The following is a 22,120-nucleotide window of genomic DNA, read 5'->3' on the forward strand; positions in this document are numbered from 1 at the left end:
ACATGGGCACATGCACACATGGGCACATGCACACATGCACACATGCACACTCCTCAGTACATGAGATACAAACACTCACACACACACACACACACACACACACACACACACACACACACACACACACACACACACCTGCAATCCAACACATACACAATCTGTTTGAGGGTATTATTACTATTATTATCATTAGTATTAATAGTATTGTTATTACACACTCACCAGCATGGATTGGCTGCCTTGCTGTTACTCCAGAGGGACCTGCACAGATAAGACAGTTATTTTCAGTGGGCACAACTGTGCCATTGATACTCTGAGTATGATACAGTACAGTAGTACAGCAGTTGGCTTTCACAGGTGCACTGATGATATTGAGAATATAAATCTTGCACAGGAATGTCCAGGATAACAGCTACACACACAATACACATCTCACACATGCATAAACTATTAGTGCAGAGAACAGTCAACTACAGATATGGCATGTTACCTGCACACTCCATGTCCACATGCTGTGTGGCTCCAGCCTCCATCATTACACATGTCTGTGGATGTTGTTGTTGTTGGGCTGGAGCCACAACACTTAGGAGGAGCTTTTCCAGTCTGGTGAGGGCTGGGGGTGGATCGGTACCCCACCACCTGTGGCAAGCTATTGCCTGTGGATATCAGATGCACGCTGATGGACATTTCTAATTAAAACACTGCAGTGATGGCGTACCTGCTCATATGTCCAGTTATGCATGTCTATGTCATTTACCTGACGGACAAGGTCTTGCCACAGTGCAGCCCTCTCCTGCTGGTTCTGGCTGGTCCGGGAAAAGAGTGTTGAAAAATCCCGCACCAGGCTTTGGTGTATCTCCTCATCCTCTGCAGCCAAATAACAGGGGTTGCGCTGATGCACCATCGCCCTGGAAGGAAAAGAAAAATATGTGAGCAAGTAATATGGCACACATAATACTCTACTGTACTGCTATCACTGAACTGCCATATATAGCATCTGTCTGTCTATCAGGGGATACACATGTAAATTAACACATATCTGTGCTCAGCCAACAACTGTGTGACAGTGCCTGCCACACTCCATACAACAAACTAGAGAACCTCAGAGGAAAAAACAACTGCTAACGCCACGCTATGTATGCTTGAGAAGCCAGAAAAAATACTGAAGTAACTCGTGCAAGCAGCGTCTGGTAAAGATCCACAAATTTAATAAAATGTCATACAATACACCACACGATAACTGGATATAGAAACTATAAAAACTGGTTGAGCGCTTTCACCCGTGAATAATACAGACTTCATCAGAACTAAATGCCATATTGAATTCCTGACCATATTTAAAAAGTCTTTGGTGCCAAAAATTTTTAAAGCTATACATGCTTAATTAATACTTTGTGATTAACATACTCTAACCTTGCTTATACTAATATGAACTACAAAAATATTCTAAATAAAGTTAGAGAGTATTGAAAATGTTGAATGAGTAAGCATACAGTAAATATAATAAATATATTCAACATTATTACAGAAAATTGATAAATGTCATTAAGTATTATTAAGTACAATAAAATATATATATGTTAACACAAAAAAAAATATACAAAAGAATATATATTTATCCACAATAAATACATTAAAACATTTTTTTAAAATCAAAAGTTAATGACTCAATTTATGTAATAGTGGTTTGATAGTCATACTTTCATTCAAACCTGGGGCAGAGGCTGCATCAGTGTATATTTGCCACCACATTTCCCTATATGATAGATGGCCCTTCTGATCACCCCCCCTAGGGTCAGCTTTAACCGTATCAATTATAGCAAACGTAAATTTGTGATCAGACCCTTGTTGTTTAATATGTCTATAAAGAGCGTTTTTTTCATCGCTCTTTTTGATGGAATAAAAATAACCATAAATTTGTTTGTTCAGCTGTCTCTCTGTCTTTCCAGTGTAGAACGCTGAACAAACTGTGCATAGGGCGATGTAAATAACAACTTTTGTTATACAATTTCCTGATTTAAATCTAATAAAAGATCTAGTCACATTGTTCAACCTAATGCCTTGACTGTTGTTAATAGCAAAACACCAGTTACAGCTGCCACATTTTTGTGTTACAAAGCCAAAGAAATTGTAAACAGTAATTGGAACATTATATTAGCAGATACACAAATAGCAAACATACTGGGACACCGACCTTGTTTTGTGAACAAAGTGGGCCCTAACACCAAGAGGTTGTTGGAAAATTCCCCCATACAAAAATGCACGACATTTAAGAACACACAAAAATGTGGCAGCTGTAACTGGTGTTTTGCTATTAACAACAGTCAAGGCATTAGGTTGAACAATGTGACTAGATCTTTTATTAGATTTAAATCAGGAAATTGTATAACAAAAGTTGTTATTTACATCGCCCTATGCACAGTTTGTTCAGCGTTCTACATTGGAAAGACAGAGAGACAGCTGAGCAAACGAATTTATGGTCATTTTTATTCCATCAAAAAGAGCGATGAAAAAAACGCTCTTTATAGACATATTAAACAACAAGGGGCTGATCACAATTTTATGTTTGCTATAATTGATACGGTTAAAACTGACCCTAGGGGGGGTGATCAGAAGGGCCATCTATCATATAGGGAAATGTGGTGGCAAATATACACTGATGCAGCCTCTGCCCCAGGTTTGAATGAAAGTATGACTATCAAACCACTATTACATAAATTGAGTCATTAATTTTTGATTTAAAAAAATTGTTTTAATGTATTTATTGTGGATAAATATATATTCTTTTATATATATTTTTTGTGTGTTAACATATATATATTTTATTGTACTTAATAATACTTAATGACATTTATCAATTTTCTGTAATAATGTTGAATATATTTATTATATTTACTGTATGCTTACTCATTCAACATTTTCAATACTCTCTAACTTTATTTAGAATATTTTTGTAGTTCATATTAGTATAAGCAAGTTAGAGTATGTTAATCACAAAGTATTAATTAAGTATGTATAGCTTTAAAAATTTTTGGCACCAAAGGCTTTTTAAATATGGTCAGGAATTCAATATGGCATTTAGTTCTGATGAAGCCTGTATTATTCTCGAGTGAAAGCGCTCAACCAGTTTTTATAGTTTCTATATCCAGTTATCGTGTGGTGTATTGTATGACATTTTATTAAATTTGTGGATCTTTACCAGACACTGCTTGCACGAGTTACTTCAGTATTTTTTCTGGCTTCTCAAGCATACATAGCGAGGCGTTAACAGTTGTTTTTTCCTCTGAGGTTCTTTGGTTTTGCCAACGCTCTTTGTGGTTATACAACATACTAGTATACACCAGCACTCTGCACAATGTTTGAGGTCCAATGCACAACCTCACACTGGGGGTATGTATTAAGCTAATGGATGGGGAATATTGTCATCCCATGCAATGCACAGTTACAGTTTCAATGGTAATGCACCCTAGTCTTTGCTGCCATACCCCTACCTACACCGCAGTTATATACAGGGAACCACAGCACAACATATGGCAATGTAGTATGTTTGTATCCCAATAACTGACACAGCTTTCTCTGGCCTCACACCGAGGATACACACTACCATGACAGACACAAAGTCATGCTGAGCAATCACACCATTACAGACCTTGCACACAGTCAGTGGCACACTCATTCCACCTCACATAGTTGGTATTGCAATGAGTACATGTGTGTGTGCATTGCGTCATAGGTAGGTACTATGCTATTGGCCCTGGGCCTAGGGCAGCATAGTGTTATGCTACCCTGCCCCTTGGGACACATGTAATGTGATTGTACTTGCTCCTGTCAAACAGTTACACAGGGTGACTCATATGGCATAGTGTTTTGGAATGGGGTATGGTACTCCGGTATCTACACTGGTGTTCAGTCCATGCTTTTGTCACCGGGCACCTGTTGCAATACATCTGCACACATGTGCCTCTCTCAATATGTATATATATATATATATATATATATATATATATATATATATATATATATATATAGAGAGAGAGAGAGAGAGAGAGAGAGAGAGATATTCATATACATACATATCTCTAGACATTCATATATGTCTGTATATGTGTATGTACCTATATATATCTAGATATGTATGTGTCTATTACATATATATGTATATACATATTCTATCTATCTATCTATCTATCTTTATATGTCTATCTATTTATACATACCTCTCTATCTATGTATATATATATATGTATATATATATATATATATATATATATATATATATATATATATATATATATATATATACATGTATACATATATATATATATATATATATATATATATATATATATATATATATATTTACACATACAAATACACACACTAGCATACTTCTAAACATCCATTACTGTGCAACCTACATTGAACGTTGTACTACAACCCACATTGATATGTGCACATATCAACCTTCAACTACATATGTATGTCCAGCCTTCACTAACAGTAGCAGTATGTCCCTTGCCCTATGCACATCTTCATTTACATATAGATACAGACTGCTAACACATATGGAGGGTTCACAGTATGTAGATTATTAGATTATGTAGTGTACATTATCTTTGTTTCTGACTGCTTTTTTTGATGGCTTGCTACTGGCTGTCTGCCTTGCTGCTGGCTGGCTTGCTGCTGGCTGTGTGCCTTGCTGCTGGCTGTGTGCCTTGCTGCTGTATGGCTTGCTGCTGGCTTGCTGCCTTGCTGCTGTATGGCTTGCAGCTGGCTGTATGCCTTGCTGCTGGCTGTGTGCCTTGCTGCTGTATGGCTTGCTGCTGGCTTGCTACCTTGCTGCTGTATGGCTTGCTGCTGGCTGTGTGCCTTGCTGCTGGATGTCTGCCTTGCTGCTGTATGGCTTGCTGCTGGCTTGCTGCCTTGCTGCTGTATGGCTTGCTGCTGGCTTGCTGCTGTCTTGATGTTTTTTTATTTGTATTTCTTTTTATTTTTTTGGTCTCTCTCTCTCTCTCTCTCTCTCTCTCTCTCTCTCTCTCTCTCTTTCTCTGTCTCTCTCTCTCCCTTCAGTTGCTGCAATGATATTATTGCATGTGTGGACTGGGAGTACAGGCTGCTTTTGTAGGTATCTGCTCATGTGCATGTGATGGCCTCTGCACCAATAGTTAGCCAGCATTTACTAATTACATGCAGCCTGCTGTGTGGCAATTGCAGTTCTCACTGTGATTTCAGGACAGTGCTATAAAATGTTAGGTTAGGTAGGCATAGCCCTTTCAGTTTTTCAAGGTGGGGACCATGCTGGTTTGCTGTGGACACTGTTCTGTGAGTCAAAAGGTTGGTATGTCTCTCATATCTAAGGCTGTGTTGTAGGCACTAAAATGCATGTTGTACTGAAACCTGACTGTTGCTTCTTCCAGTTCATTCTTCTCAGTGTGTATGTTAACACTAATACTGTTTACATGGGAGTATGTACTTTCCTGTGGGACTTGTGGATTAACTGTATACAACAGTAGCTCTTGCAATTTGTTGCTATGGCTTCACTATTTGGCCTTTACATTCTCTCCTTGAAGGCCTGCTATGTGTCTTTACTGGAATGTGTTGCTATGGCTTTCCTATTTTCCATTTACATTCAGTCCTTGTAATGCATGATATATTTCTTTCAGCAGCAATTTCTTATATTTTTGGTGTGGTTTGGGGGTACTGCATGCAGTCTGGTAAGGCCAAGGTGTGGGGTTTGACACCTACAAGGGTATCTTATTTTGCTGTTGAGCAGTAGTGGGGCCTTGTACTTTGTACTAACAGTTATGAATATCAGGCACATGCAGTGCTTGTAAATTGCTATACTTCCTTATTTTATTAGATGGCTACATCCTTTGATATTTCTGGGTTGTACTCCTACATGAGGGTGTGCTTGTGGAAGCAATTCTACAGCTATTCACACAGTGTGTGACAGCAGACAGGCTGATATGCCTGTGATTTTCTGACACTTGCAGGCCTCAGATACTCTCAGGTGCATGTTTGAGCAGCCTCAGGGAATGGTACATATCAGTGGGATAAACCCGTGATATATCTCAGGTATTCTGCAGTTGTGACTGTGGGGTATTTTGAGCATATGTATTACTGCACCATTTCTGACATGCAAGTAGTGTCTACTTTAACTTATTGACAGTTACCATTACATGGGATTCCCCACCTTTCTGCCTACTGTTGGTACATTTCACAGGGAGTCAGTGGAGCACAGTTAACATTTGTTTGCAAATCAGGAACATCCCTGTAAATCAGTCACAGTTGGGAGGTCTGGTCTCTTACCTATTCAAATATGACGGTGTTTATCCTGCTCTGATAGTGTGTGGGGTTTGCAAGGTGCTACTGTCACATTATTACCTACTAGCATGGCTGTTTCTTTTATCACACTAATGTAATACATTTCCACAAGAATTGCCAGTAAAGATACAAGAAACAAGCTTTGTGTAATAGCCTTCCTATATTCCCTTTACATTCCATCCTTCTATTTCATGATATATTGCTTTCAGCACCATGTTCTTTTATATCAGTCATGGCTTAGTGGTAAGTCATGCAGACTGGTGCTTCCAAGGTCCTGGGTTCGAGACTGACAGAGGAATTTTATTTTGCTGCTGAGCAGACTACAGGCCTTGTCACTCAGAGTGACTAAGGCACTTTTAAGCAGTTGTAAGCGGGTTAGCACTGGTTTGTCGCTTAGCTTCGTGCACACACGCATAGCTAAGTGCACACAAGCGCACACCCGCTGACTACTGCTTAAAAGTGCTTACTCTGGCACACACCCGCGCTAATTTCTTTTAAAGAAAAGAAAATGGGGAGAGAGGAAAGTGGTGAAAAAGGGGGCACAAAGAGGGTAGGACAGTAGGAAAGCAAGCTCGGGATTTGCAGTAAGGATGTAGGAAAGGCCCATAGCTGCCCATTTCTTTATCAGCAACAGCTGTGCATATGTGTGTAATTTGGTGTGAAATTTGAAAGCTTCCACCCTTGAGAGAGGGGTGAGGACAACAAAATATGTTGTACAGCCAATTGTAATTACCAGTTCACATGTCCAGCAGACATGTCTGCAGAATGGGCAGCTATCTATGGGGCGTAATTTTTTTGTGGGAACAGAGTGCCCTTTTTTTATTTTTTTTTTCATGTGAGAGTGGAATGTGAGGTACAGGAAGTAGGTATATTTGGGGAGGTAGGTTGGGGAGGTTAACAGACAAGACAAACAAGATGCATACAGGGGTGGAGTATAACACATGTGGGGGGTAAACACAATTGACGGGGATGGATGTTTGGATATCGCGAGCCCATGAGCCCACAGATGGCAACAGTGGAACTGAGATCCCCACCCATGGGCAGTTGCCACTGCGCCTTCACGGCCCAGGACGGGGCTGTGCTGGGGGCTGTAAAGGACAGGCAGGCACACCCGTGAGTTGCGCCACCTGTGCCTCAAGCTGGCATGGGGTTCAAGCACAGACTGCCTGATCTCGCTACGCACCACAGACCGGACACTTTGGAGGATGAGTGGACGTTCTCCTCCAGCCATGCTTGCAGAGGGGGGACGAACCCCATCCCCTGCAGTGCTTCCACCCAAAGGTGGTACAGGACCACTGGAGGAGTTTCCGGCCTGGGCACTAGTGCCAGGTGCACTCGCCTACTGAGGTGGGAAAGGTGGGTCCGCTGGAACCCGCCTTCCCTGTTGTCCTATGTTTAGCAATATTTTATGACATTTTGGGTTAGTAATAAACAATACCATTCAAAATTAGTTGTAACAGCATGCATCAGTATTCCCATTAACCAAACACCCATGAATTCCAAGCATTGAACAGCAAGCATAACACATGCATATTTAGAACAACGGTACACAATCCAACAGCATGCAGGGTTGATTGATGGCAACAGGCCATCGGGTTTGGATATGTGAACAGGACACATGCATCAACGTACATGCAAATATGTATGAACCAACAGGACAAATGTCCATGGGAATTAACTGTGAATACACATAACCAGTTTGGTGTGGAATGGCATTATTTGTGAAAATAGGGTAGGGTGAAGAAATATTACATTAACAACTTCAACTACCTATACATATGCTGTACATTTCTAGTAGCTGCAGATATATATACCCTACATGTCTTAGTACAGTTTCCTATATATAACCTTAGGAATGTTGGTGATGGGAATGTTACTGCTACATTAATATACATTGCATTTTTATTCATACACATTCATATCTGGCTGTGTTCAGGTACAGCATCCTGCTACATTTGATTTATATGGCTTTAGACAACTGTGGATGTTCAGTATTTCATACAACCATACTATCTCCATATTGCAAGGGTACAGCAACATATCCAAATTGTGGGACAGACACATTCCAGCTTCAGTACTTTATTACAAACATTTCACTCTTGTGGCTGTCTCATTCATTTCATTATGTACTGACTGCAGTATAACTTTATTCAAGACTTATTACAGCTTTCTTGGTCGATTCATACCTCTTTCTCACACTCTCACTTGTTTTATTTTTACAATTCAAGATGGTACTTAATTCTAGGCGTTATTAACATTTCTTACTTGGTTACAACAATCCTTTCCAACAGACTCACTTGTTTCATATGTCAGATTTTAAAAGGGGATGTATTTGACACATGTCTATCGTCTGTAGATTGTTTATCAGTAATTTTCAGGCTGAAGCAAGTTATCTGATATTACAATACAGGTGGAAAATCTCTATTTCAGAATTGTTTAATTTTTATTTCTGGATTACAGGCTGCATCACTTATCTAATCATACAGTACTAGCAGATTCTTTCTTCTAGTCTTATTTGAACTCTATTCATATGTAACAACACTGAACTCTTTCACAAGCTGTCTCACTTATATTCTATAACAATTCCAGCAAAATAATTACTAACCTGCCTGGTGGCGCAACCACACCAGCCTATCATCATAGGCTCACCGATTCACAGAACGCACACCTGCAGCTGTAATATAAATGAAGTAATATTGGAACATACATCTCCATAATATCGGTTAGGATAATTTCTTACATACTTAATTACATGGATACTTACTCAGTAGTGGGGCGTTGGGCATTTGCCGGGCCTCCTGGATCCAACGGTTCAGTTGGTCCTGCTTACGTCTCTTCAGGTCCACATGGTGGTGACAGACCTGTTCACCAGTCCTTGGTATGCCTGTGGCACTGGTGAGATCATGTGGCAACCGGTTCCATGCCTCTGCCTTGTACGCACCCCAGGGAACCTGGCCCTGCATGAGTTGAGCCTCATGATCATGGACTAGGAGCCAAACCATATATTTGGACTCCTCAACACCCCACCTCTGTGCTTGGAAGCGACTGCCCTCTCCTACACCTGCCATCCTGACTGCAAATGGGTTCCACAATCAGTTATGCTGTGTAATCCCACCTATGGGCTTATATATGCCGGTTTTCCCGCACTTATCTGTGATTGGCCATTTTGGAAGTGTATCAGCTTAAAAAAAACTGCTTTGTCATGCTTCTATTTCCATTCATTTCTATATATATGTTAATACTGCATTTCTCACTACAACTGTCATGGCTTAGTGGTTTAGTACTTTGACTGTGGTGCACAATATCCTGGGTTTGAGCCTAGCCATTGCTTTTTATTTTTCTACTGTCTAGACAGGCTAGAAGGTGTGTCTGTGTAAAGGCGGTTTTGATACAGCTTGCTCAATGTTGCTCGTCGGTAAGCCAGTTGGCGCGCTGCACAGGTCAGTGCAAATGGCTTACTCTGGGTAACGCATTATTTGGCTATGAGCACGCATATTACGCTGTGTGAAGTGTTGCTCAGCTATGGGCACACATTTTACGCGTGATAAAGTGCTGCTAAACTCTGGGCACTCATATTACACCTGTTAAACCGCTGCTCACCTGCGGGCAGTCATACTCAGCTTGCTAGAGCGCTGCTCAGCTATGGGCACTTATAAATTTTTTTTTATTTTATTGTGTCAGATTTCTTCAAAAATACATGGCCATTTCATTACATTTTACTTAAATTATAGTTATATATATATATATATATACATATATGTCAGGGGAATGTTTCATGCTTATTTCACTAAAAATAGAAAATGATGTTGTTGGGGCTCGAACCGTGACTACCTCCGCTTTGGCCAACGTCTCTACCGCTATGCTATTGCTACTTGGCTTAATTTGCATATTTAGATCTTATATGCTTTTCAATGACTGCTAACTGTGGCTGACCGGAGGGCACACCCGCGCAAAGGAGCGCAACTACGGGCAAACATTTTTGAAATTATAAAAAAAAATTAAACTGTTATTTTTACGTTTTACATTACAGTTGGGTTTATAGTCTGTGGGGGCATGTGTGGTGTGTTTCTTGACATTTCCGCAGACTCGCTCGTGGGAGTTTACTTTCAGGACTCTGACTCTTCTGGGGGTGTGTCCCTTTGCAGAACTCGCCATGCGGACACGCCCCCTACTTTCCTACGTGGACCGTGTTAGCCTAGGGTGTGATTCAGCATGCCCTCATGAATATGCATGGCATGCTGACGTCACACCGTTTAACTGCAGCCTCCGTGTAAGACATATTAACTCTTACACGGAGGTTTCGTGAATCCTGCAGGTTGTGTTTCATCTTCCACAAAGCTATATTTAGAACACATTCTGACCACCCTAACCATCTGGTCCTTCACAATATTTCTTTTCATAATCAAGGGGTGGTTACTAGTGAATTCCAGGTAGTTGTTGGAGAAAGTAGGTTTCCTAAAAACCCGAGATTGAAAACTTTTAGTATAAGGGTCCTTAATTAACTTCACGTCTAAAAAATTGATTTGTTTGTCACTACTAGTGCCAGTAAACTTAAAATATTCACATGATCCATTGATATACTCAAGAAATTTGTTATATGAACCTTCATTTTTCCATAAAATAAATTAATTATCTAAAAATCTTAAGTAAAGACACCAGTCACCTTTATAACTAGAGTTAAAAATATAGTGATTTTCCCATTGGTGCATGACAAGATTAGCAAAAATAGGGGCACAACTATTACCCATTGCTACTCCTTTTACTTGTCTATAAAATTCCCCTCCAAAAGTAAAAAATTATTTTTCAAAACAATCTCCATCAATTCCAAAATAAAGTTAATCATATTTCCACTTAAGTTGGTTTTGGCTACAAAAACTTCTTGATAAAATTCCAAACCTGTATCATGTGGAATGGATGTAAAAAGGTCAACTACGTCCACCATGGAAAAACAAACCTCATTACTAAAGAACTCATTTTTTATCTTTCTTAAAAGTCCCATGAATCAATTAAAATATGATCTATTGGAGCCAGTGCTTTTCTGACCATCCGGTCAATAAAAATGCCAAGGGGATATGTGATACTATTGTGTCCAGAAATACTAAGTCTATATGGGGGATCAATTACACTCTTATGTGTTTTCGGAATACCAAAGGCTATAGGTATAGTGGGATGATCAACATGGAGAAAATTATATATTTCTTCATTAATGACCCCTTGGTATAATGAATCCTCCAATATAAGTTTGACTTTCCTGTAAGAAAGATGGATTTCATTTCTGGACACATATTCATATTTGTATGTATTGTTAGCATACAAGTAATTTTGTTGTTGTAGTCTTCTGAGTTAACAATAACCATGCCCCCACACTTGTCTGGTTTCATAAACCTTGTATTGTTTTCACTTCTTAATTCATTTAATAACCTTTTTTCTGCATTAGTAAGATTGTGAATCCTATGTTTGTGAGTCTGCAAAGACTGGTAAATTTCCTGGGAACAAACATTCTTAAAGGAGCTTAAAATAGGGACCAATGGGGGATCATAACAACTTATCTTTCTAATTTCCGGGTTCCTATATCCCTTCTCCACTTCCTTATCTTTGTTTAAAAATTTCAAGTTCAGTTTCCTTACAAAACTCTTTAGTTCTGTTAATGTTTTACTTGCATCTTCCTTTGTTGAGGGGACAAATTTCATCCCTTTCATTAGTAGATGAAATAAATCCTTACAAACATGTAAACCTGTGTAGCTGTAAATTTTAAAACCCTTATATAAGTAAACAATACCGTCTTGGCTTGTAGTGATTTCTTCATTAATAATGTCCCTCTCTTTGCTATAGTTTAATCATAGCTGGTTTTTCCTCCTGTAAGATTGGTTCCTGAATTTGGGTCTTGTCCGCCCTTCCCCTTTGGGGCCTAAAAAATCGTCATCTAATTTAGGATGGTTTCTATTAAAAATTCTTTCAGACCTCCTAAGGGGTGGGAAGTCAGTGTCATAGGATTTGTCATTATTATTTGTTCTACTAGTAGTGGTATTCAAGTTGGAATTTTGGGTTTGACTATGTGTATTAACTCTACCACAATCAACATCTAAATAGGATTTAGGGAAAGGGTATGCTAACCCATGCTTATATTCATACTCATCCCTTAATAATTTCTTTTTCTTTCTGTTAATATTATTAGTAACTTCATTTTCCACCTTATCAAAAATTACATTGTATCTAAAAGAGTGCTGGTTAAAGTTAACATCATCCAGAACAACACCATTAATTTCATCAATCTCCTTTAGTAAATTGTTGATTCTGTTATTGTTAACCTTTAAAATAAACTCGATCAGTTCGATACCGTGCCTATTGAACATCCAGAGTAATTCATCACATTCTACTTGCCCTTTTTTAATTCCATTAGGAAATTTAAATACACAAAGCCCCTTAGGGACCCGACCTCTGGAAATACATTCCTTTAAGTATGAATTATCACACTGTAGGGCTCATACTTTATGCATTTTCAATTCCAAGGCTACTAACCTAGAGTCAATACTGTTGATTTCGTTGTAATTATTATTTCCAAAAATGCCATAGTCCCGTTTAGTCCAGTCTCTTAACCGATAGTAAATAGAGTTAGGTCTGTGGATTTCAGACCTGTTTTCAGTGGTTTCCAAGTTGGCTGGAGACTTCAAACCGTTATCCTGGTTATGTGATACTGTTTGAGTCGTACTACGAGTAGCCGGAAGAGCTGACTCTCTTAGGTTCCCCACAGGACTTCCGTTCCTACTGCTACCGGAAGCATGGGAATTCTAAATTTTAAATACGGCTTCCTGCAATTTGGAAACCTTGTTGGTAAGGTTGAGAATCAACTGAAATAAGTTATCATTACTACCCTCGATTGGCTGTCCACATGGAAAAGGTAGAGAGTCTAATTCCTCCTTGAACACTGGAGACAAACCGTTCTCATCCATAGTAATTTTAATGGGTCTAGTAGGCTGCCAAAACACCCAAAAAAACACCAGGTAACCACAAAAGGATGCAGAAGTGGAAAAAATACCACAGATAAAAATGAAAGTTCCACTCTGGAGCCAATATACAACCCAAAAAAGTTTATTGTTGAAAGTTCACAAAGTCCACAAAAGAGAAAGATATCCACAGTCAGTCAAGCACTTTCGTCAAATGACTTCTTCAGAACAAAACATCATGGTTTCACTTCCTTTTATACCCATTGATAATAAATTCAATTAAACAATAATTAACATTTAAAATGGCAATGTTTTAAAACGGTAATGTTTAAAAATGTGTGTAATAAGGAACACAAAAATACATAGGTTTTAAGGCTGTGCAAAATATGCAAAAAATCCAAGTATCTGTTTGTAGAAATAAATAGCCAAATAATTAAATATATATATATATATATATATATATATATATATATATATATATATATATATATATATATATAAAACCAATAGTAGAAAAGAGAATAGAAAAAAGAATAAAAACACCATTCTATAGTTTTGTAGCCCTGTACTTTAGTTCAGGTTTAATGCTAATACATTCGTTAATACCTGGAACCTCTGTGGCATTAAGCTTGAATTGCCACCTAGCTTCTGCTCTTAATAATTTATTGGTCCAATCCCCCCCCCCTCTAAAATCCCTATTAACCACTATTAAAATGCCAAATTTAAATGAGTGAGAAGGGTTTGTACTAGTGTGTTTATATAATGCATTTTTTCATTTATTGATTTCTGATTTATTTATTTTATGGAAAAATGAGGGTCCATATGACAAATTTCTTGAGTATATCAATGGATCTTCTGAATATTTTAAGTTTACTAGCACTAGTAATGACAAACAAATCAATTTTTTAGACGTGAAGTTAATTAAGGACCCTTATACTAAAAGTTTTCAATCTCGGGTTTTTAGGAAACCTACTTTCTCCAACGACTACCTGGAATTCACTAGTAACCACCCCTTGTTTACGAAAAGAAATATTGCGAAGGGCCAGATGGTTAGGGTGGTCAGAATGTGTTCTAAATATAGCTTTTTGGAAGATGAAACACAGGAAGTTTTGGACACAGTTCCTTGTTAGGGGTTCTCCACTTGATTTTGTAACCCGTATAAGGGACCAAGTTATTAGTGAATGGGACCTCAGATATAAACCCCTATTAGGGGCAACTGAAGAAATAATAAATAAAAACAAAAATCAACATGAAGGAAATAATTTTTCCGAGGCTATGGTATTAACCTATGGTGAAACCTCAGGTTATGCTAAAAATATTATTAAAAATAACTGGGCTATGTTTAAGGGTAACAAAGATTTATGGGCAGTTACTGGTGCTGAACCCTTGTTTACTTACAGGGTCAACAGTAATTTGAAATGGATATTGGAAAATAGACATCTAGTAAAGAATAATAAAAAGAAAGGGACAACTAGATGTGGGGCTTGTGATTATTATAGTTATATTATTGAAGTTCCTATGGTTAAATTGGGTCCCTATGAAATTGAAGTAACCTTTTCTCCAGGTTCGTGCACAACAACAGGTGTTGTTTATTTGGCCAGATGTAAAGATTGTGGATATTTCTACATTGGAAAGACAGAAAGGAAGTTAAATTGAAGGATTTACGAATATTGTTATAGTATTATAAAAAAAGATGAAAAAAATGCATTATATAAACACACTAGTACAAACCCTTCTCACTCCTATAAATTCGGCATTTTAGAAGTGGTTAATAGGGATTTTAGAGGGCGGGATTGGACCAATAAATTATTAAGAGCAGAAGCTAGGTGGCAGTTCAAGCTTAATGCCACAGAGGTTCCAGGTATTAACAAATGTATTACAATTAAACCTGAACTAAAGTACAGGGCTACAAAACTATAGAATGGTGTTTTTATTCTTTTTCTATTCTCTTTTCTACTATTGGTTATATATATATATATATATATATATATATATATATATATATATATATATATATATATATATTTAATTATTTGGCTATTTATTTCTACAAACAGATACTTGGATTTTTTGCATATTTTGCACAGCCTTTAAATCTATGTGTTATTGTGTTCCTTATTACACACATTTTAAAACATTGCCATTTTAAAACATTGCCATTTTAAATGTTAATTATTGTTTAACTGAATTAATTATCAATGGGTATAAAAGGAATTTAAACCATGATGTTTTGTTCTGAAGAAGTCATTTGACGAAAGTGCTTGACTGACTGTGGATATCTTTCTCTTTTGTGGACTTTGTGAACCTTCAACAATAAACTTTTTTGGGCTGTAGTATATTGGCTCCAGAGTGGAACTTTCATTTTTATCTGGATACTAAGGTATGTGTAGGCCTAAGAATATTAGCTACAGGTACCTTCCAAAGGCCAACTGGGGATATGGTGGGGATCTCACAGGCATCAGTATCCAGAGTACTCCACCAGTTCCTGGATGCCATGTCAGCATATGTCGGTGAGCATGTATATTTCCCCAACACCCGTGAGGCGTTGGCCAACAATATGCAAATGTTCCACCAAATTGCAGAATACCCTGATGTAGTGGGTGCTATAGACTGCATGCACATAAGCATCAAGGCATCACCCGGTGAGCGGGGTAGGGTCTACATCAACCTCAAGGGCTTCCTCTCCATCAAATGCCAGGTCATCTGCAATGCCCAGGGCATAATACTGAATGTGTGTGCTGGCTGCCCTGGAAGCTACCTCGATTCCCACATCTGGCATCTGACACATCTTTACCAGAGATTTGTCATTGGAGACATCCCTCATGGTCACCTAGTGGGAGATGCTGGATACACACTGGAGCCATGGCTAATGACACCCATCAGAAATGCACACACACCCGAACAAGAACTCCAGAATGAGGCACACGCACAGACCAGAATTATAGTAGAGCATGTGTTTGAAATGCACAAGTCACGGTTCCGGTGCCTGGACACATCCGGTGGAGTCTTGCAGTACCCACCAGCTACATGTACCCAAATTGTCATTGTATGTGCCATGCTACACAATATGATCCTGCAGAAACAGCTGCAGCAGGGACAGCAAGATGCAGGGCCACACAGCCCCCCACCATTGCCAAGGCCTGCACAGGCACAGAGTGACTTGGAGGAGTAACAACCTGAGCCTGAATTGATGATGAATGTCGACCACAATGTGAAGGCAACTGGCAATGAGACACCAAACCCGAAAATAATTGCAGATCAGGGCAAAAACAAAGCACGTTGCAAGTGAAGTAAAAATAAATTTAAAATTTATTTCCAACAAGTGAACAGCAGAAAGCACATCGACTGACTAAGCGCTTTCACCAGATACACTGGCTTCATCAGAACATCACAACCTGAGCCTGTCCCAGTATGCAGAAGGAGGCATGCCCAGTATGCCCTGGCCTTGGCAAAGAGGCATCACATAATACATACACTGACACAGGAGGGACCCAGGGAATAACACCTCTCCCTGACTCTCACTTACAGTAAAAGGGATGCCAAACATGACACTACCTGTGCTCAACCACGTGTAGGGTGTGTACTATGTGCATCCAACATAGGCAACCCTGCAGCACCACTCTAAATACTGGGACACCCATAAGGTAAGTGACTCACACATGCCAGTTGGGGGGGTTCACATACCCAACAACAGTCACAGCCAGCAGGACAGGTATAGACAAACACAAACAAAGGCTGTACTATGACCTCTAAGTGATGCCTATGGGTAACCCCCCCCCAAGCCTACACAGATGGACCCACAGCAGGTCAGGCAGTGGGATGTTAGTTCTGAAGGGTAGGAAGTCAGAAAATAATATGTAGGTAAATCAAAGCCAAGACCTGTAGTACACTGGTATGCCTCTAATCAGCATGATAGGTTGGAATACAGAATGAAATGGAGTACCTGACATACGAGTACACTAATAGCAAATGTGTACAGGTGTCAGGTGTGCTCCCTACATAGTAATGTAGTAACAGTCAGGTGCCCCCCCCCCCAATCCTGTGTAGGAATGCAGAAACAGTCAGGTGTGCTTCCCCCAACCCTACATAATTATGTAGTAATGGTCTGGTGTGCCTCCCCAATGTGATGTGCACACGTCGTAACAGTCAGGTGTGCCCCCCCCCCACAACCCTATGTAGAAATGCAATAACATCCATGTGTAGGTCTAATACCAGTGGAGAACAGATGCACAGAGGTGGCCAAGGTAGCAAGATAAGTTGTAGCATCTGCACAATATGCAGGTATGTGTGTGTTAGGTTGGTGTGTGTCCCATATCGTGTGAGAGAGGGCGGTATGTATGCATGTTGAGGTAAACGGAAACAAAGTCCAAGCCAAAAGAATTTATTGACAACAGCAAAACTTCACCATACACGGTTCACCATTAACCTAGGTTTCGTCCCAAAACTCGGACTTCATCAGAATGGTTGAACCAGTATCAAACACACTTAAATATGCAATACAAACCAATTAGACATTTAATTACATAAAACAATTAATCCCAATCAATTGTAATTGTCAGAACCCTACAAAAACTTAGCTGTAGTTACACACTAACCCAGTGTTACCCTTCTAACCCTGTTACTGAAGTTGAAATAGTATAATAAAACCTATATGAAAAAATAAGTAGAAAAGAAATGTTAAAATATAAACCAAAAATGAAGAATTAATATGAATGGATGATGAAATGTGTAAGTAAATAAAATAAATACATAATATAAAATATAATATGTAATATATATAATATATAATTTATAATATATAAGGTGTGTGTATGCGTAACATAAGGTATAAATGAATATGTGTGTATAATAAATACCAAATTCCAAAGGAAATTTAATATAAATGTTGTAAATTAAAAATTAAAATTAAAAAATTAGATTTAAAAAAATAGTTAAAAAATATATGTATTTATATATATATTTATATATATATATATATATATATATATATATATATATATATATATATATATATATTTTTTTTTTTTTTGATTTACCAGTATGAATGTGGTATATAAAATAAATTAACCATGTCAAATTATATCTATCCCATGATGTGTTTCAACCTAAGTAAAGGCTTGATGGAACTGTAATCATTGATCCCAGGATAGTTATGGGCATTCAACCTGAGCTGCCATTTTAATTCACATACGTCCAAATGTAAATCAGTAATCCTACCTTGTTGATTAATCATCACTTGTTGTACAATACAAAATTTGAACGTATGATCGGCGTTACCCACCAAGTGTCTTGTTAGGGCATTAGTAGTTTTGATGTGTTTAATATCTAATAAGTATTCCTTAATCCTTTCCCTGAAATGCCTACACGTCTTGCCCACATAAAAGGCAGTACAATTCTGACATTTGGCAAGGTAAGTCACATTTTTAGTATATCAATCAAAATGGCCTGAAATAGAAATAAAACAATTGTTGATCATTAACCTACTACCTGTTTGCAAGATTTGGGAACAAGTTGAGCATCTTCCACATTTAAAGTTACCAATACATTAGCTGAATTGCATAAAGTGTTTGAAGCTAAGTTATTTAAATTGAAGAGAACACAGCTTGAAAACAGTTACCTAACCAGAAATATTGAACTTGGGATGGTGCCGACAGGCCTGCGTGTATGGAGGTACCCGAATGGGTGCTAAAGTAATATTGATATGGTTAATGAGTTCCACGAGTTATTTAATAAAACTGGGTTAAGTATCATGGACATCATGGTTAAATACAACAGGATCAAGATTGAGATCTTTCTGGGTGAATTAGAGACCATTAATGAAAATATCACCAAAGACCTGTTGTTTGACCGATACTACACCAATTATTCTAATATTGTGAAGGACATAGACCATAGCTGTGAGGCCATTTACAATAAAAAGCTTCAGAAATTACAGCGGGACATTAGAGTGTATGAGAGCGGCAATGTATATCGGCAATCGGGAAGGGAGTCCCGTCGCCAGGGTAACCAGGACAGGTCCACCAATCACAGATCGGAATTGAGTGGTGTCACAACCTCGGAAGGGCAAAGAGGTGCTAAAAGTTTTAATTTTGTTGGCAAGAGCCCTTTAGAGGAAGGCGTGAGATGGTTGGAGAGGATCAGGAACAGGGAACCGTCCTACGAGGAGAGCGAGGTTGGTCGGGCGGGAGCACGGTCCAAATCGGGTCAACCAGGCATCAATCCTCAGAGAGCGGCCCGGAAAATGCGAAGGCAGTGAATTTTAACACTGGTTCCGGCTGCATTAGGGGTGATGTTAATGCACTTGAACCTGGCCATTTGGACAGATTATCGCACAATAAAGAAGTTCATGATGGTACTGGTAATGTTATTTACAGTATTTTTGACTCTGAACAGTGTCCGATGCCTTGTCGGTTTCTGATGGGTTCAAGAGCGTGAATGTTCAAAATCATTCCTTTACATATGACTTTTATATTGACACTACGAATGATATAGGTAAATCTGACATTATTGAGTCTAACCAAAGTATGTTGTATGGTGACGTCAGAATTTTAGACGATTTTCAAGATTACAGCATTTTTTCTGACTTAAATAGTATACCATTACATAGCGAGTATGGTACTAGTGTTTCTAAACCAATGGGGGTTATGCTGGCTTCCGCTGGTGCTTTGGACGAGGGCCAGCACATTTTTAGTAACAATTTAGATGCATGCGATGTATTAGTGCGAGGTATTGATGACAATGAAGGTAATGGTTCAGTGTTGGGATTTGATTGTTGTGAAGACACATTGTTGAATTTGAGTACGCACACCTTAGTGTAAGAAGACATTTGTCCGCAGTCTAGTAACTTTGGCGTTTTAGTCGAAGATGCAGATTTTAGTATTGAGACACATTTTATTAAGTGTGGTCTCGGTTACTCAAGACCAACTAGTGTTTTGTTGAATACTTCCTTAACCTTGGTTAATGATGCTTGTGATTCTCATCAGTCACTTTGTATGCAGGAAGTTTATGAACAGGGTGACAAACAGAGCACTGAATGTTTTGAGTTTAGTAGTAACACTGATCAAGTAAGTCGGTTTGATTTGAATGTGTTGGTTGAGCAGACTAGATTTGGTATTTTGAGTTGTCCCATTGTGCTGGAAAACAGTTTGCATGATTTTAAACTGTACAATTATTCTAGTGTTTCATTTGGCATTGAGTATGTCGACCTATTTTCCAAAGGATTTAATTTTGTTCCGTGTAGGAATGGAAATTTGGTCGACACACTAATTGATTTAAAAATGTTTACACGGAAAATGAATTTAAAGGCCTGTTTTTGGTGCTGACAACAATGTCAGTTATTTGGTGAGCAACAAGGGCATTTCTAAACCAAGTGTTTTTAATCCACCTTTGAATCAGACTGTGGCTTTGTTTGAAAGAATGTGCGAATTTGACATTACAGATTATTTTAGACAGCGGCAAGGTAAACCACAACTTAATATGACTGAGGATGAGTACTCTTTGATGGATAATTTAGGTAGGATAGGGAACATACGAATCATGAAGCCTGATAAAGGTAATGGAGTGGTGATAGTGAACAACAATGACTACATCAGTCTTATGATGTCCATGCTTATGGAAGATAATTATATCGAAACCAGTATTAACGAAATTAATATTGCTTACAGAAAAGTGGATCTTCTTTTAGAGGATATGTTGTTCCAGGGTGAATTGACTGAAGTTGAATATGAATACATGATTAATACATTCCCTGTGGTCAGTGGTATTTTTGGCATACCCAAAATTCATAAAGGACTGGATAACGTACAGTTTAGACCTATTGTCGATGGTAAAAGGAGCAAGGTGTGTTTTATTAGTCAGTTCTTGCACCATCATATGAAATTGGGTATTAGGAGTTTTCCCCATATTACCAAGGATTCTTGGCATTTTTTGGAGAGGGTGAAAAGTTTGGAAGTTAATGGGAATATTTATTTTTTAACTATTGACGTTTGTAATTTGTTTTCAGTTATACCACATGACATTGGGTTATCCTGGTTGGAAGAACAGTTGTTGGCTACAGGGGTGTATGAGCAGGACCAGATTAATGTTTTTGTCAAACTCATGGAGGTGGTTTTATGTAACAATTTTTTTATTTTTTGAAGGGCATTATTTTAGACAACGCACTGGAGTGCCCATGGGTGCTGCATGCTCCCCTATTTATGCCAACTACATTATGGCTTATTGGGAAGAACAATACCTGTTTAATAGTGAGTTTTACAAATTTGTTAAGTTATACTCAAGTTTTTTGGATGACATTTTTATTATTTGGGATGGTGATTTGGTCACCTTAGAGGCCTTTATTAAATATATTAATAGCACAGTTTGGTTTCTGCAATTTACTCATGAAATTAATGACAACACCATTACATATTTGGATGTAAGATTGACATATGATAAGGTAAATGGTACCATCAAATCTAACATATATAGGAAACCTACGTTTTCCAACTCGTATCTTCAGTACAACAGCTGGCATCCTAACCATCAGAAAAGGGCTATTGTTAAGGGCCAAATGGTTAGGGCAGCCTGGATGGTTAGTGATGATAATGATTTAATGGACAAGTTGGATTTTATGGTTTCCTTGTTTTTGAATAAAGGTTATCCAGAACAACTATGTTTAGATGTACGTAGGGAAATTGAACATAAAAGAGACATTGGTGTGCTTCAAGCTATACTTAGGTCAGAAAATAACCACTATGGCTACAGTTATGTGCATACAAAAACAGCTTCCTTGACAAATGTATCTTTAATGTGTATTTCCACATATAATGGGGATTCTGATGTTATTAAAATGATTATATACAGGAATTGGAGTA

This window comes from Protopterus annectens, chromosome 1.part0 (assembly GCF_019279795.1).
Source record: "Protopterus annectens isolate FY-2018-M chromosome 1.part0, PAN1.0, whole genome shotgun sequence".
Classification (NCBI taxonomy): domain Eukaryota; kingdom Metazoa; phylum Chordata; order Ceratodontiformes; family Protopteridae; genus Protopterus; species Protopterus annectens.